The 18,816-nt window shown below is 36.3% G+C and overlaps 1 long non-coding RNA gene across 2 annotated transcripts; it reads left to right on the forward strand.

Annotated features, from left to right (window-relative positions):
* The first annotated feature begins 4,855 nt into the window (after positions 1-4,855).
* On the forward strand, positions 4,856-17,443 carry LOC141378428 (uncharacterized). 2 transcript variants are annotated; one of them, XR_015513651.1, is made up of 4 exons: positions 4,953-5,028; positions 10,000-10,115; positions 10,291-10,344; positions 15,507-17,443. It is a non-coding gene; the product is annotated as an uncharacterized LOC141378428 (long non-coding RNA). The 2 variants fall into 2 exon arrangements; XR_015513650.1 differs by lacking the exons at positions 10,000-10,115; positions 10,291-10,344 and having other exon boundaries at positions 4,856-5,028.
* The last annotated feature ends 1,373 nt before the right edge of the window (positions 17,444-18,816 follow it).

An 18,816-nucleotide genomic window follows, 5' to 3' on the forward strand; every position in this document is an offset into this window, starting at 1 on the left:
ATCAATGTGAAAGTTATCGAAAAATTGGTTATAACAAAACTTGTTTTAATAAGCATGCACAAAAATATGTACACATGCAAATGTGACACAACATTAATTTAAATGTCAATGATTTTTATGAACAAAACCGGAGGTACATGTCAAAAGTAACATGGTTCAAAGTATAGAGCAGTGAGAAATGTAAGAAATGGCACTATCTGTATTTCATCAGTTGTCTAAACTTTTTGTTTTATAATGGCCTTTGACATTTCCATTGTTCATAACTACATTACAAATCTCATTGCATATTTAACACTCTCACCAGTTCAAACACACTGTGGTGTAGCCTGATTATGGCTACCGTGATATGCAGACTGGATGTCATGACAACAGCACCAAGCAGTAAAACTTCAAGTATTGTCCTCAGTTTCTTTTAGGACCATTTCCCAAAATTAAAACATGAAACATTACAAAAAACAGACAAGATTACAATTTAGTAAGAAGTTATCAAAGTAGAGATTTCACTTACACACAATTAAGGCCTGTGCATACAGAGACATTTTTTGCTCGCATTTCCGTCAACGTTTAACGCCTCATGACTATATAAAGGGCGTCAATGTTATCGTGCACACCAACGCGCAAAATGCCAGGCGCAAAAGTGTCCTTTTAAAAAAAACGCCTCATGCTCGTTTTTTTTATTTGACGCGCCGCATTAAACCCTTCTCCTCCAATCAGATTGCCACTTTTAGTTCACGTGCACGGAGCTGCTGAAGTAACAGTAAACAGCCTTGGAGGCGCTCAAGTGCAAAACTGTTAATGCAAGCGCACATTAAAGAAGATGCAGAGAGGCGATATGAACATGGAGCTGCTTATTGCTCTGCTGAAAAATAATCATTTCTTCATCTAGAGCTGGAGCTGCTGCTTGAACCATCTATGCTTGTTCAAGTCACCAGCAATTTTAACAACAAGCATGTGAACTTCCTCTCTTCCTCTTCTCCTGTGTTATAAGCGGAGTGTCGAAAGCTTAAAGTTGTGCAGCGCCATCTAACGCTAAGGAGTGATTTTGCATACTCTTCTGCTTGACGCCAGTGAAAATCACTTGGGTTTGAATGCGGAAAAACGTCTCGTAAAACGCTGATGATAAACGTACACAAAAATCGTCCCGGTGTGTAGGAGCCTTTAGTTTTCTTGAAATGGACAATATTAAAAATTGAGGTGTGGTCCAGATTGAATCCTCACGTGGTCACGAGGTTGTCAAAATGTCTGCTTTAATAATGATTACAAATAAATTTCAACTTGTTTTGTTTGCAGCATACATTTATGTTTTTACTATAATCTTTATTTGTTTGGGGGGGGGGGGGTTGCCACCCTTACTGTTAATCAATAAAGTAATAATCAGAAAAAAAGCAGAAATGTTTGTTACCAAAGCAATGACTGGCACAGGCGATGCGGTGGCGCAGAGGGTAGTGCTGCTGCCTCACAGCAAGAAAGTCGCTGGTTCGAGCCTAGGCTGGGTCAGTTGGTGTTTCTGCGTGGAGTTTGCATGTTCTCCCCACGTTCGTGTGGGTTTCCTCCAGGTGCTCTGGTTTACCCCACAGTTCAAAGACATGTGGTACAGGTGAATTGGGTAGGCTAAATTATCTGTAGTGTATGAGTGTGATGAGTGTGTATGGATGTTTCCCAGAGATGGGTTGCAGCTGGAAGGGCATCCGCGGCTTAAATAAGATAAGTTGGATACGTTGGCGGTTCTTTCAGCTGTGGCGACCCCAGATTAAGAAAGGGACTAAGCCGAAAAGAAAATGAATGAATGAAAAAATGATTGGTGCATTTGTATTTCATTCTAAAGAGTTTTGTTTTATTAGCACCACATGAAATTAATTTGTTGCTGACTGTTGACTGGTCAGGATCGGAATGGGAATTGATAAGCAAACAAAACTGTTCAGTGGAACGGTTAATAGTGGAAAAGATGCTAACCCAGGAACATGTTCTACTTGGTGTAGCCCAAATAAAATGTTTACATTCTCCCAAAAAAACTTTTTATTATTTACAAACTGTTTGCAATCTTTTCACGTTGAGCTGTGCTCTGACAACCTTTGATGTTGAAATGTTCAACAAAGTGATAAATATTGAAATTTTTTATAGTTTTAAATTATATATTGTGTGGGTTGGTCTTGTAAATATAGCTTTTTAAATAATTTTTTTTGCAACATTGTTTCATACTTCTACAAATGTAAATTATAGACAAGAATCTCTTCAACTTTCAGTTTCAGTGTTTCCTCTAGGATTTTTTCCAGCTGTGGTGGCAGGCCTTTTACAAAGACCTTCCAACTACCTAAATGACAAATGTTGTGAGTGCAGAATTACAACATCGAGATCGTTACCATTATTTTTTACCAAAGCAATGACTGACGCATTTGTATTACATTCCAAAGAGTTTCATTATCAGCAATAAATGTAAAATGAAACCGTTGCTGACTGCAGACTGGCGGGATCAAAACAGAAACTGTTAAGCAAACAGAATCATTCAGCCTGATAGTGGAAAAGATGCTGATCCAGGAACATGGTCTACTTGGTGCAATCTAAATAAAATGTTTACACTCTCCCAAAAAACTGTATATTATTAACAAAATGTTTTTCATTCTCTTGATCTTGAGCTCTATTGCTCAAAGAGCTCTAACCTTTGATGTTAAAATGTTTATGTGCAGTGCAGTTTATTGACATTTTAAGTAGTTTCAAATTTAAAATTGTGTTTACATAGTGTGATTTGAAGTTTATATTATGTTTTACTTTTTTTTCTACAAATATCGGCGACATGGTGGCGTAGTGGTTGGGACTGTTGCCTCACAGCAAGAAGGTCACTGGTTCAAGTCATGGCTGGGTCATTTGGCATTTCTAATTTCGCATGTTCTACCTGCGTAGGTTTGCTCCAGGTGCTCTAAATATCCCCCACAGTCCAAAGACATGCAGTACAGGTGAATTGAATAAAATAAATTGGCCATAGTGTATGTGTGAATGTAAGAGTGTATGGGTGTTTCCCAGTACTGGGTTGCAGCTGGAGGAGCATCCGCTGTGTAAAACTGTGTAAAAGTATGCTTGATAAGTTGGTGGTTCATTCCACTGTGGTGACCACTGATGAATAAAGGGACTAAGCCGAAGGAAAATTAATAAATGAATATGGTTTCAAACTTCTACAAATGTAATTTAAAGTCATTTTGTTAAACAGTTACATTTTCAACATAAAATAATTGAAAGATCAATGTCCCAAAAGGCAAATCAAAAGCATGTAAAACTGGAAAACACACACAAATGTGTTAAAAATTATTTTGTGTTATTTGTCTTCATTAGTGCTGGAAACTACAGGATTTCCGTGTCCTTCCAGTGACCAGTCTTACCCAGGACATCAATGGCATGTATATTTATGGCTCTATAACTGAATCTCTCCACCTACTGCGTTACCTGAGACAGGTTCAAAACCTGTTTGACCAAGGTTATGAACTGTGTCACATTCGTGCTGAAGGTCTACCAAAGCGTTCTCCAGCACATATGTGCTTGTCTCTGGCATCGCCGCCTTCATCTTGTCGCGGTCACATTCAGCATGCACTGTGCCGTGAGCTGCTCTGCCAAACAGGTGTTCCAGCCCGGCTAGGCCATCAATCTGCCCACGGCCCATCTCTGTAGGATTCAGGGTTAATTATCATCAAATAAGCCATTAGAAAGAGTGATGAAAGCGAAGGGTAAGGATCCTGGCTTTGATAGGAAACAATGGTGTATGGATAAGTGGAGATAGATATTACCCCGTGTTGTCGTGTTAACTGGATCAAGAGCTAATGCGGTTCTAGCGAAGAAAATGATAGGATCTGCTGGCCCCTTCTTAAATGGATCTCATCCATTAAAGGTAATTGCAGTTCAAATAAAAGCACATAACACATTTCCTGGTGGCTCCTTCCAGATCTTGTCACCGAGGTCTTATCATTCTCGTTCCAAATAATTTCACAATCTGTAACTGGTAAATGTCATTATGATTCCTTAATGAGCTTAATGTATTAATTGGCATTAGCGTTACATTAAGATCGTGTAGTAAATTATTCCGTGGCATTAGATGACACCTGACCTATTGTAAATTTTACACTGTGCTTAGGACTTCATTTATCTATGCAGTATCCCTGTGAATATTTTAAGCAGCCAATTAAATAGCAACTGACCTGAAGGGCTAAAGCAGCACTGGAAATTAAGATGTCTGCTGGGTTTGGCCACTGACACTGTGCTTGTGTTTTAATCATGACCGTCTTTGCAAGTTGCTTTTAAGGAGCTTGTTAGGTGTGTTGGCCTTTTAATATATTCAGAGTCTATCGCTTTCATAGCATTCACTTAAAGGGTTAGTTCACCCCAAAGTTTACTCATATTCATGATGATTTAAACCAATGTTTCAAATCAAATTACTACTGAAAGTCTATTTAAACAAAATCTGATGCTTCAAAAAGTTATTTTAAATATATTAAAATGTACATAAATAAACAATTATGATTTAAGTTGTGTAACCCAAATCTTGGGAGTGAGGGGTGAATGCTGTATTTACCCTTTAGCTACAGGAAACAAGGGGGAACAAGAAGGAAACAAATCACCACTTTAATTTACAACCAGCAAATGCTGTTGTTACCCTTTAACTACAGGGAACAAGGAATGGAAAAAGGAGGAAACAATGCACCACTTTAATTTACAAGCAGCAAATGTGATGTTTACCCTTTAACTACAGGGAACAAGGAAGGAACAAGGAGGTAACAATGCACCACTTTAATTTACAACCAGAAAATGCTGTAGTTACCCTTTAAATACGGGGAACAAGAAGAGAAGAAGCTGGACTTCGACGCACAAGTGTATATTTGAACAGTAAGAACAGAAAAAGCAGTGGTTTTAATTGATTGAAAGCCAAAATACACACTACATTGTTCTATAAAAACATCTGCTAAATATTCACTGAAATGCAACAGTTGCCCCGTCATTTTGAGACATTTCTGGCGGTGGTGATATCAACAAGTAAACTTTCATAAGGTAAGTTGTGTATGGAAATATATTTTATATTGAGTTGCAGATTTAAAATACATACAGTTTACAATACGGTTTCGTAATTTCACAGGTTATAAACCTATATTTATTAAACACCCCACATAAAAGCTAAGCACTGAGGGGACTATTATTAATGTACTCACGCAGGTGTTTGCAGGTTGTAATACGTTGTCACCACCTTTGCGTAATTCTGTGTATGTATACAAAACTTAAAGAAAAGTACACCGTAATTTCAATATACTTACATGGTTCTTTTCGTGTTGAATATCTTATTGTTACTTCCTTCTTACCCAAATATTATGGTTTGTTCCTTGGCAATTTATAGAAAATTACACTTTAAATTCAATATACTTACGCGGTACTTTTTGTGTTAAATATATTATTATTCCCCACTTATTATGCAAGCAGTACAGTTTGTTCCCTTATACCTACACATAAGTTTTTTATACTTATAAAATACGTACAGAAAAGTACACAGTTTTTTCATTGTACTTACGCGGTACTTTGTGTGTTGCATATCTGGTTGTTGCCACCTTATTATCCAAGCATTACAGTTTGTTCCCTTATAACTGCACATACATTCTTAATACTTTACGTACAGAAAAGTACACTTTATTTACTTTATAGTACACACTAACCTGAACAAAACTGAACTTCAACTCTGATTTCTAGACTTTACTAGAACTTCTATATTAGGAGGCTTTGACACAAACTACATTGTAAAAGTGCTATATAAATAAACAGGAATTGAATTGAACATAATTGTAAAGGTAATAATTGTAAACTGTAAACAGATTTTTATTTAATTATTATTTTTTTTTACTTTATTCACATATAAACATTGATTAGAGACCAATGTGTACAATATTTAAGTTTGCGCTATTGCTTGACACTTAAGGGCCGATAAGGTTCATTCTTGCAAATCAAGCAGTTGTTGTTGAGCTTTTGTTTATTATCTGTTTATGTCTTTATGTGTTTTTTCTTTATTTATCTAATCAGTTCTTATATGAAATAAAATTGTCTCTCTGTTGATCACAAATGTTTCGAATATTATCAGTTTAGCGTGAATATCTTCATTTTTGAGACGGGTGATGGGACGGCATTGTGGCTCAGTGGTTAGCACTGTCAACTCACAGCAAAAAGGTTGGTGGTTTGAGTTCCGGCTGGGCCAGTTGACATTTTTGTGTGGTTCCCCATGTTCGTGTGAGTTTCCTTCAGGTTCTCCAGTTTCCCCCACAGTCCAAAGACATGCACTACAGGGGAATTGAATAAACCAAATTGGTTGTAGTGTGTGTGAATGAGTGTGTATCGGTGATTCCCAATACTGGGCTGCGTCTGAAAGGGCATTTGCTGTGTAAAACATATGCAGGAGTAGTTTGTGGTTTATTCTGCTGTGGCAACCTCGGAAATAGAGACTAAGCTGGAGGAAAATGAATGAATGAATGAATGAGAAGAGTATACTGAATCAGATCAGATGTGTGATGGTATGGCCAAAATTGGTGCGTTTTGCGTACATGTGATTACAGGTGTTTCTGTGTTTTTGTAAATATAGAATACTTTAAATGGCACCTATTTTACCTCTTTTTAAAGATTTAAGATAAGTCTTTTGTGTCTCCAGAATGTGTCTGTAAAGTTTCAGCTCAAACACTCATCAGATTATTTATTATACCTATCAGAATATTGGAATTTTCCGTTCTTGTTGCATGAACAGACATAAAAGAAAGCAGATCTCACTTAACATTTGTGAGAAATACTACAGAACTTTCCAATGATTATTTGATGTATTTGTTGTGGAGTTGCAACGATGAGTCTCACACAATGCCATTAGTTCACGCACGCACACAGACATACACACAAAGCGCGCACTTAACTTTGCACTGTTTTTGCACAAAATAAACCTGATTTAATGTCCACAAACCAAGATTAAAGCGTTTTCTTTTCAGAATTGTACTGACACGCAGCTGTGGTGATAAAGTAAAGACGGTAAAATCGCTGTCATTTTTATACAAACATGCACTAATTTAAAAATATTTTAAACTCATTCTTGATTACATTTGATGATGATTGATGATACACTATACTAGACATGTTAATATGCAGCTGTCAATCAATTTGCAGGGCAGAGAAACCACACTTCTACGTCACATTGTGGTGGGCCTCAATATGGGAGGGATTTAGATCCTTTTTAACATCAGTAAATTTCAAAAGAGATTCTTATTGTCTTTTTAGCACCCCAATATGAATGTGGACACACTATTCCTACACACAATTCTATCCAAACAGCTTCCAAAAGATGATTTTCATCAAAGGTCTCCTTTAAAGTTACTGATGAATTGTAATTTGTGTCTTTTTTCTCTCAGAGTAGCTCCATTGTTTAAAAAAAAAAAACACTCTTCAACTTCTATATTTGACTTTATTCAAAGCCAAGGTTTATAATCCTGCCACTGTTCTAATCTAATGTAAGATACATCAAATCAACTGTAAATTAATAGACAGTCATCAATTATATATATCGATCAGCATCATACACATTACAGCAACAACAAACTAATAATAATTATAAAAAATAATAAAGATAATATAGGGCTGATATTTTACACATGATGATTTGTGAAACGAGACCCAATGTCTTTTTAGTGTATTAATATTAACAGCCACCCATTTAAATAATTTTCTATCATCCTGCAACCCGCTTGGTTGAAAACCGCAGCTTTAATCCTCTACCTTTTCAGTTAATTGGAGTGTTTTATGAAAAACTCTGCATTAAGTTTCAAAGATCCATGTGCTTTGATGCTGACCATGTGATTTAACATATAGGGCCCCGTAATTATCTCTCTCTCGTGTTTTTCACCATCCACGGCTTCACTTTGCTGTTAAAAGCATGCCATTTTACAAGACAGATTCCTTTCTGCCATTCTCATTAGAGAAATGATACGGCCACTTCCTAAAGAAATGTGCTATTTGTGTAAATCTCAGCTCATAAATACATTCGCATGCAGTCATAATGAAGAACGTCTATAACCTCCTGTCTGGCGTTAAAAAATATATATCAAAGGGTAACAAGTCGCTGTGAATTACGGGTCGCCCCAGCATTGTGTGAGAGACAATAAAAATAAATCAAAGCATTTATGTTTAATCGCCACTTGCCGTAATGCAATCCCCTGCTTCCGATGCTGATTTTAGCCGTCATGAAATTGCACATGCTAGCTATTCACTAAATGTGAGTGTTGTGAAAATCTCCCAAACGCAATCCTTCAAATGTTATCATTCAGCGGCCAACTCTTGTGGCGAACTCGATTACCTTAAACCTCTAAAGAACACAAGGAGTGATTTAGAGCGAAACATTTCCGCAAATTGTACAGGACTTCACATGCGCTCGGCCAATAGACTGCCATTCACCCTCCTTTCAAATCAGGCCCACTTCCAAGTTTCCAGTTATGAAAAATGCCTGGGTAGGGGACTATCATTACCGCAATCATTCCTGTCTGTTGTATCCATTTTGCTTTAAATGTATCTCTAAAGCTCATACTGGCATTTCCAAAACCACTATCATTTCAGGCCGACTGTGATCTCCACTGGCAATCTGCATTTCGTTGAACGTGTGCGGAGGGAATAGAAACCAGACACCTGTCTCTCCGCAGTGGGATATTAAGGGGGAAAAAAGCCACGCTAAATTCTCCAACCAGCCAAGCATATCAAAGCAGTGTGCACTCAGACCTCAGATTGCAATAGGGATATCATTTTAAAAAAAGGGGGACAAACTGTACCTCGCAGGCTTCAGTGTAATAATCATCATGACATCCATCGCTGTGGTCTGCAACAGTAATCTTGGTTTCAGTTGATCGACTGATGCAATGACAGCTTTCGGATATCTGACATGTGGACAAACACAATATGAAACAGAGGGCCGTTAGTGAGCTGTTTGGCAGGGTAATGTTTTTGAAATAGATCTGAACCTGAAGTTTCAAGCTAATTTTCTGCTAGAAGCCTTGAATGTCAGCCATGCTTACACTCAGACTTCTGAAGTGGTATAAATGATATCTTGAAAAGGCGAAAAAAAGAACATCCCAGTGGTCAACTTCGCGCTTTTGAAGTGTAGAACAATCTCTGTGTGTTAAATTGGAGACATTTGGTGTTTCGTACCATTAGCTGTCTAAAAGTCATAGCTAGATCTTGATAAATGGATAGTTAATGTGAAGTACTTTTGGTAAGCGGCATGCTGCGCTATGTCTGAAATGAATTCATATGTAGTTTTTATGCTTTTTATATGGTGGACTGAAGCACTGTGTAGCCGAGAACATGACAAGCTAAGAAAACAAATGCAAATAGAAATGAACTAACACAAAACTCTTTAACAAGTTTACAACTCATGCGCACACAAATAGTCACAACCCATGCATACAGAAATAGCGTAGACCACAAGGGAAATGTGTCAGGGGACCCCAAAAAGATGTGAACTTGACTGCTTCCAGTTTAGAATCAGCAGTGTTAGCTCATGAGAAATTATTAGGGCTAAATAGATACAAAATATACAAACAACATGGAGCTGAATGATCAGGACATTAAAAAAAAACTGAATAAACTATGGCAATACTGCCTACTCTAAACAGAAAACACACATTTTTAGAGTGCCCTGACATATTTTCATTGTGGTTTGTGTTATTTGCAGAGCATTTCTGTATTTGCATGTATTTACGTGTGTTGTCAAACAGATGTTGTCCCAGTTGGTAAGAGTTTTCTTGAGCTCTCAGCTACTGTATTTTTATCAACCCAGGCTCCTTCTGATTACGTACCCCTATATAGATTTCTGGAAAGAGCAAAATACATCCCAGGAGCGACTTTTTTTTGAAGTTTTTGTGTTTGTAAAATCAACCAGAGGCCGCTGTGTATGTTTTTTTTTTCAAATTTCCCTCACGAGTGTCATTCATGCCTGCTGTTCTCACTTAAATCCACCAGAGGCCACTGTCGACTGACTGACTGACTGACTGACTCAACGGTCCAACCAACCAATACCCCCACCCTCCCCCTTCCCTAAACCCAACAGCAGTATTTCAAAAAGCAACCCAGAAAAAGTAAAGCCTCCTGATTTTTGCCACATTTTTAGACTTTACCGAATCCTCACCCGTTTTTTTTTTTTTTTTTTTTTTTCATTTTTTGGCTTTTGTTTTTGTCTTACCTGCTTTCTGGAACTGTTCTTCACTGGACTGGAACTCTGTTTTCATGGTCAACTCCACACTGTGTTTCAAGTCCGCCAATGTACTGGTACAAACTGGTAAAAGCGGAAAAGTCATCCATACAGAGGTAAGAGGTCAGCTAAAGCGATAAAAGGAACGGCATAGCATTCGTTTTAAAAATGTAATACTGCCATACATAGCTCTGGCTACATAATTTGCGATCTTCAGAAATGAAGGTTTTCAGGATGAGCCCGTGTTGACTTTTATATACTTTGGACAATGACAAAATGTTTGAACTTTACTGAGAAATTTGAACACTTTTGAGCACAAACTTTTGACAATCCCAGACAGCTGTCATTGTGAAAGCTGCCCTTATCATACATATGGTACACATTTGAACCTAAAGGAGCTCCAGGTAGAAACTTTTGTTTTGTATTCACCAGTGATTAAAGTTGTTGCACGTCTGCTGGTTTCCTATTCTGACTGGGCGAGCTTTAGCTAATTTTAGCGTTCAGAAAAAACAAAACACCAGCGAAGAAACTCGACACAGAGGAACATAAAAACCTACTGTCAGCTAGCGTTTTGGAAGTGTTATTGCAGAGCAACACAAACAGTACGCAGAAGTATAAATGCACAACTGCGCACTAGGTTGGTGCCGTGGGTCATGCCGCTCACTCGACGCAGAAGTATAAATCAGTTTTAAGCCAAAAGAAATTTAATGACTGAATGTTCTTAACTTAGTAAATGAACAAATGTGTACTTTTTTACTTGAGTACATTTTTAGTTCTGTATATGAACTGTACTATTATCCTTCAATCTGCAGTGACTATAATGTATGTTTGTAAAAGTGTCCAAAATCACTGCAAAATTGTCACATGGAAAGACTGATAGACTGAATGTCGCTGAAAATAAAATAAAAGATGTTTAAAATCTTGAAATGGCCCTAAAAAATAACTAAATGTACTACAGAATGTTGCGTTTTCAAACTCATGCACACATTGCATGCATTCTATCAGCTCTGCACAAGCTTGGAAACTGCTGGACACTCCGTTATCTTGAAATTATAAGGTTCTGTCTGCGTTCTGAATGATTTTGAGATATTAAGCTTCAAATTTTTTTTCCATTCCATAGCAAGCAGTATGTGTGTAACATTTCTTTTTTTTTTTTTTAATAAAAAGTCTTAAAATGCAAATAAGTATTAAAAAAACATCCAATAATGTAAATAGGTTGTCATTTAATAAGGATATGTCAATAACTCAATTTTGACAAAAATGTCAGATAGAACCATCTGCTCTTCCCTGTTGATGACCCCTGAACTACTTTCTGCGCAATTTGAATTTCACATTCTGAATTTCTGGTTTTGAATATTAGAACATTGAATGTGTTGCTCCGAAATTCTTAATTTTGAAAACTTAAAAACTGTAATTTTGCAAACCCCATATCTGCAATCTATGAATTCAGAATCAAAAACAATCTGAAGTTTAAAAATGCATCTATGAAAATCTGAATTCAGTTGTGTTAAATTTCAATGTTCAATATTCAAGTTAAGAAATTCAAATTCAAGTTAAAAAATTTAAATTTAAAACATTTTTAATAGCATATAAATATTTAGTTTTATTAAATTTCGATTTTTAATAATTCAAATGAACAAAATTCATTCATTTTCTTGTCGGCTTAGTCCCTTTATTAATCCGGGGTCGCCACAGCGGAATGAACCGCCAACTTATCCAGTTTTACGCAGCGGATGCCCTTCCAGACGCAACCTATGTCTGGGAAACATCCACACACATATTCACACACACACTCATACACTACGGACATTTTAGCTTACCCAATTCACCTGTACCGCATATCTTTGGACTGTGGGGGAAACCAGAGCACCCGGAGGAAACCCACGCAAAAGCAGGGAGAACATGCAAACTCCACACAGGGAGAAAATTAACAAAACTCTAATTCAAATTGTTTTGGCATATTCTTAGCTCCATATCAAACAGTGAATTGACACCAGCCTCTGGTGGATTTACAAGAGAATAGCAGGTGCAAATGGCACTCGTGAGAGAAATTTGAGAAAAACTGAGAAACTGAGAAAAACTGCCAAAATAAACTCCTGGGATGTATTTGGCACTCTCCAGAAATGTATACAGAAGTACATTATCAGAATGAGCCAGGGTTGAAAGTATAAAAATTCAGCACGACGATTAAACTAAATAGTAATGCTAATGCTAATCAGTACTGTAAATTAGTAGTTAAACAGTACGAACTTTTTCTGCATCCCTAATCCTACCCACAATTTAAACCCAACTACTACCTTCTAACTATCAATAAGCAGCTAATAAGTAGTTTAATAAGCTAATATGTTAGTTAATGGCTTGTTAATAGCATGAATTGTAAACTAAAGTGTTACCAACTAATTTAAATTAACACTCACGCTCACAACTCACATCATCCTTTCATGAATCTAAATCCTCATCCGTCTGGCTGTTGGGCATTGCCTCTCGATTAGAGCACGTCTGTGAGCTTCGTTCATCGTGCTCAAGTCTGAGAATTCATAATCAGTGTATAATTCCGAATATAACCAAAACACCAAGACAGCCAGCAAAGTTCACTGATGAGTTTTGTGTGGCCGCGTTCTCCCAAGAAACCACTAAACTAGAGGGAAATATGGGGGTTTAAGCCCTTCTGATACTCCCGGAGAGAATATAGCTTGTGTGAGATTTTAAGACGACTTCATTTTCAAGGTCTTGCTATTATATGGGAACATAATTAACATTTCCCCATCAATTACAGTGGAGTGGAAGCGCGGGGATCCAGACGGATATGCTTAAATCTGCCTTGAATTACCCTGCGCTAACTTCCTATTTCAGCTGAATTCTGATGAAGGCTGTCTGGTCATTTATTCAACAGGACTGCAGAGCACTTGTTTTGAGTGCAACCTGGCTATAGATGCATGAAGGAAACCTTTGATCAGCGTCCATGTTGCTTATAACATATGTGACATGTCTTTTTAATTTCACCAATCTAAATGACTTATACTTAGCTTGTGACAATACAGCACTGGGTGATTAAGAAAGATTTTTTGTTTTGTTTTGGGTTGTTTTGGGTGATTATTTTGGTCTGCGCTAACCTGATGCTGGATTTGAAGTGAAACGTGCAGCCAACCCCCTCTAGTGGCCGCTTGTGCATTAAATCCCAAATTTAAGCAATTACAAGTCCTTGACTCTGGGGATACATTAAGGATTTAAGTCAGAAATGGCCTCTAGGGATTCTATCTTTGTTTCTTTTCATCAATGTTCTGAATACACAGAGTTATTTGTTGCATAATAATTCAAGAGATTCGTATGATTAGCTGAAATCAAGCAGAAAGTCAATGAGATTGCAACGAAAGCATCTCGCCATGCTTGGTGAATCTTGTCTATCCACAGTTGTTGTTTTTTTTTTTTTCTACGCCCCATGATACTTTACCCAAATTATGTGAGTAACTTATGTTAAACAATCATTAAAGTGAATTCTGCATTCATGCATTCAATGTCAAAAAGCAAAGACTTAGAATAAACTGATTACATTAAGCAGCATTCTTCTATATGAAGCTGCTTTGACACAATGTACATTGCAAAAGTGCTATAGAAACAAAGATGAATTGAATTGAATTCAGCAGACCACAGATTACACCATAAACTCTAAGGTAGTCTTTACGTTACACTTTTACAGAGGTATATTGAATATTATTAAACTATAAAATGAGAAAATAATATGAAGAAACAACAATCTACATGTTGGAAGAACAAAACACAGTGAACTCGAAAATATTTGGCCACATATACTTGTGATAATAATATCATGTTAAAATACAAAGCATAAGATTATTTTCATGCCGGATAAAAAAAAATAAAGCATAAAGCCAAACATACATTTTACTCACTTTTTACTTTATACAAATTATTTGTATAGTGAAATATTATTATTAATCATTTGTTTAAGCTCTTTTTTACAGCGGAAGTAATCTGAAATGTACTACCGACAAACGTCTTGTCGACTATCCAAATTCTAGGAATAACAAATAAAAACTTGACTTCTAGTTGATCGTTTGGTAGCAGAAGTAGCTTAAATGAAAGGCAAAGGCCTCTAGATTACGCTTATTTTATCAAAACAAAATATGATCATGCCTTGATTTTTAATCATTTAATTAGGACAGACTTTGCTTAGACAAAAGTCTTGTCACATAACACAACAAATTTACAGTATAGAATATAAATATAATATAATATATAATCCATACATCTCTGACTCAAATAACTTAATAAAGTCATCTGGAATGACAAAGAAAGCGTTCTTGCAGGACTCCCGGAGTTCATCAAGATTGTTTGGATTCATCTTCAATGCCTTCTCCTTCATCATACCCCAGACAAGCTCAATGATGTTCATCACTGGTGACTGGGCTGGCCAATTCTGGAGCACCTTGACCCTCTTTGCTTTCAGGAACTTTGATGCGGATGCTGAAGTATGAGAAGAGCGCTATCCTGCTGAAGCATTTGTAACATAATGGGCAGCACAAATGTCTTGATACCTTACGCTGTTGATGTTGTCATCCACTCTGCAGATCTCTCGCACGCCCCATACTGATTATAACCCTAAACCATGAATTGTCCTTCACCAAACTTGACTGATATCAGTGCAGTTGTGAATTCCAATAGGTCTTCTGCAGCATTTGTGATCGATGACAAGACGTTTGTCAGTTAGTGTAGTATATAGTGTTCAGTAGTATGTACAGTATATCCGCTTGTTAAGTGTGACGTTACGCGAAGCGGCTTCAGGGTCCAAGCGCTCTATTTAACTGAATGGGGAGACTCATGAAATGGTAATAATAAACGTTTATGAAGCGATTTAATGCTTTCGAAAATCACGATCGCAGTATATATGTCCATGCCTAATATCCGATGGCCAGAAAGTGATACATTTTTTATAAATTGTTAAATTTTTGGTATTTGTTATGCAGCAAGCACAGAGATTGTTGTGTACACTATGATTTTATATAAAATTAACTTTAGGAAAAAAACGCGATCATAAACGAATGATTTCTCCACTCAAATGAATGGCCGCTTGGACCCGGAAACAGTATACATACGTCACAAACATGTCACCACTTAACAAGCGGATAGTGTGCATGACTGCTGGAAAATCAGACAGGAAGTGAGTGAAACACCATGCATCTATAACATCAGGCATAAAACTATGATGAATCTTGTCTATAATTTTGATGGAAATTCCATTTTGCTTCTCATCCATTTTTAGGAATAATGTCGCTGGAAACTGATGCTGGCAACACGTGTGGGCCGACCCAGCTCAAATTTGATCATTTTATCTGATTGTGAGGAAAACAGTTGGGTGATGGATACCATCTCATTACGATGGGAATGTGAGAGTTTAATTTCCTGTACATGTTCCATCTTTATTAACGTCAGGAACAGCGGGTTGTCAATTGCATTAGGGCTCTGTTCTTGTGCTAGGCATTGTGCATGACACCAACAATGCCTTTACACTGAGCAAATGCACACACAAGCTAAGCAGACATGACATATTTCACCATCGCTTGTGGAAATAATTAATTCACTTTTAGTGTAGATCTCGTTCTTACTATGTTTAGATTTTTCTCAGTGGGGCTGAACACCTACGACTGACCTGAAGTGAACCTGGATGTTAAGAAAAAACTAAGTGTTAATGAAGGCATCCTCAGCCATATGGGTTACTTACATTTACATTACATTTAATCATTTGGCAGATGCTTTTATCCAAAGTGGCTTACAAATTAGGAAAGCAGACCTAATAGAATAGTTTTTGTTATTGCTATTAGTAGTTAATGCTAATAGTTACTTTGAAAGTAAAATCCAATGAATGATCTAACCTAAAGGTGGAAAATATTTCTGATACTAAAAAATTGCCCAAACCCACCCATGCAAAGTACATTATATTTGAATTTATTGTAATTTTTTAATCACCAAGGATTTTGAGTCTAACTATTACAGTATTAAAATGACATATTTTATAGATTTAGGTTAGTTTACCTTAATCCTGTTGAATTTAAAAAAGACATTCAGAGGTCAAATTATCCCCCCCCCCTCCCCAAATTAAGATTTTAAGCACCGTTTTGACGTCATTACCCCTTGCACACTATAATTTACTCCCCTTTTGTTATGTTAGGAATGAAAACATACACTACATTAAATTGCTGTAAAAATGCACCAGATACTTGTTTTTCAATATTTTTTGTATAAATCTGTTAATCAACCTCAGTTCTGATAAAATGTACTAAATTGTTTAGAAAATTACAGGAATTTAATTCTGTAATTATCAAATTTATAAATAATGTCACTAGTTTGGTGAAAAAAAAGCACAAGCAAAAACACAAATTGACATATTTTCAATATGAAAAGTAGCTGAGGGCTAGATTTATTTTTATTTTTTTTTACCTGTTATCACAGCCTTGGACATGTGAACGATTAGTAACAACATTGCTTTCGATGCATTGTTAGATTTTCACTTTTCCTCTCTAATTTACTATTAGTGGCTGTTTTTGCCTCAGTTGCTTCCATTGTAACCACATTTGATGGTGCATAAATACACAGTCTTTGTTTTTGTTTACTCTATGTAGTTCTGAGAGCTAAGATTCATATTTTGATTTTTCTACATCAGGGTAGGTGCGTAAAAGTCACTCTTACACACTTACAGACACACATACACCCACTTTAATTTGCTGTTATACTCCTTATAAAATCCAGTGCAACTAAGCTTTTTATTTTTTTTTAATAGTGCCAACTGATGATCAACATTAAAAATGACAAATTTTACCTTCTACCTACAGGGAAAACCACCAACAATCCAAAATGTACAATTATATGTTGTCATGGTTTTGTGATAAAAAATGTGTTTATAATGATCGGGCAAAAACAGCCACCAACAGTACATTAGAGAGAAAAAATGAAAATCAATCAAAAACACTGCATCAAAGGCAATGTTGTTTCACATGTCCAAGGTAAAAAAAAAAATTTAAATCCAGTCCACATTGACTTTTTATTTTGATAATACTTAAAAAAAATATATGTCATTTTGTATATTTTTTCACCAAATCAGTGACTTCGTTTATGAATTTCCTAAGCAATTTAGTAGTTTTGATCAGGACTGATGTTAATTAACAGATTTATGCAAAAAAAAAATAAAAAAGAAAAAGAAAATATTAATCAGATGCATTTTTAACTGCTTCATTGAGTTCTTTAATCATTTCGAAGCATTTTTTTTTTTTTAAATGTGTGTCAAAATAAGATTTGTCAACAAAAATCATTCAACTAGCTGAAAAGTTATGGTCAAATTAAGACACAAAATCACCCCAAAGTGGATGAAAACATCCCCAACAGTACATAAGGGTAAAGAAAAGACATTTACTGTTCATTTACTCAACCTCTGGCCAGTGACTTTTTTCCCTCCAGTATCATTAAATATTTTCAGGTAAAACTTAAAAATACTACTTTGAAAAGTACATATATCTTAAAAAAACTAAACATAATTGGCCAAATCAAACACTTGCAGCCACTGATGATACACTTAAGAAGTGAAACATTCACTCAGTGCAAGAAACTAAACTTTAAAGGTAAAACATTATTAGCTTTAAATCACAGCTTCAGCCTTGAGTGCCCTCACAACGTATTGAGCGTGAGCTTCTAGTTGCATAATGACATACGAGGAGATGAAATCTCTTACATGAGCTAACATCATCCATAAATGTAATTATTTTCACACTTACCTTAACTGTGTTAACTCCTGTTCAACACAAAAGAAGAAATTCTAAATTCTACAACTAATCATTCTTTGTCCAATGCAACTACAATGATACAAAAGCATAATAAAGGTACTTCTAAATCCTAACAAATGCTTTGTGTGGAAATGACTACAGTATGTTAGCATAATAATGCTACCACAAACTAAAATTACCTATACTGTATATAGAGATTAAATTCTTTGCAAGCCACACTCAAAACAAACTGTTTCTTATAGCAGCCATCATTATGATTCAGTTTGACAACCTATTAAAGAAACACAGGCATGTTTACTTTCTAGCCTGACTGCATCACAGAGAAATGCTAAAAGCTAATGCTAAACATGACCTCAACATGCAATGCACACTGAGTTTTTCTTGTTTTTTTTTAGACTTAAAGTCTGCCAGTGAGGCACAGGATTGAGTGCATTTGACAGCGAGAGCATGAATGTGAAAATTAGAGAAAGCGAGGAGTGGTTCTCCTTCACTGACTGCCTGCAGCAGCTTGTACGAGGGGCTCAGGGGGCCTGCAAAACTATACCCAGAGAGCCTGATTATTACCATGCTAGATTTATATTGATTGCTGTAGCTTAAGAGCTAAATTCAAGCTATTCCCTAGATGCAGTCACAATATATGGTCTGAAGTGATCGGGTAATCCAACTACAAGATGCGCAATGTGGTTGTCAAGCAATAACCCACAGTCCCAAACCAAACAATCGCCAAACTCTGAGGTGTTTTCTTCATCCATGTGCCAGATGACAGTTGGGACTTGGCTGAGGGAGGTACGTTTTTCT

This window comes from Danio rerio, chromosome 17 (assembly GCF_052040795.2).
Source record: "Danio rerio strain M-AB ecotype USA chromosome 17, GRCz13ab, whole genome shotgun sequence".
In the NCBI taxonomy this organism is placed as follows: domain Eukaryota; kingdom Metazoa; phylum Chordata; class Actinopteri; order Cypriniformes; family Danionidae; genus Danio; species Danio rerio.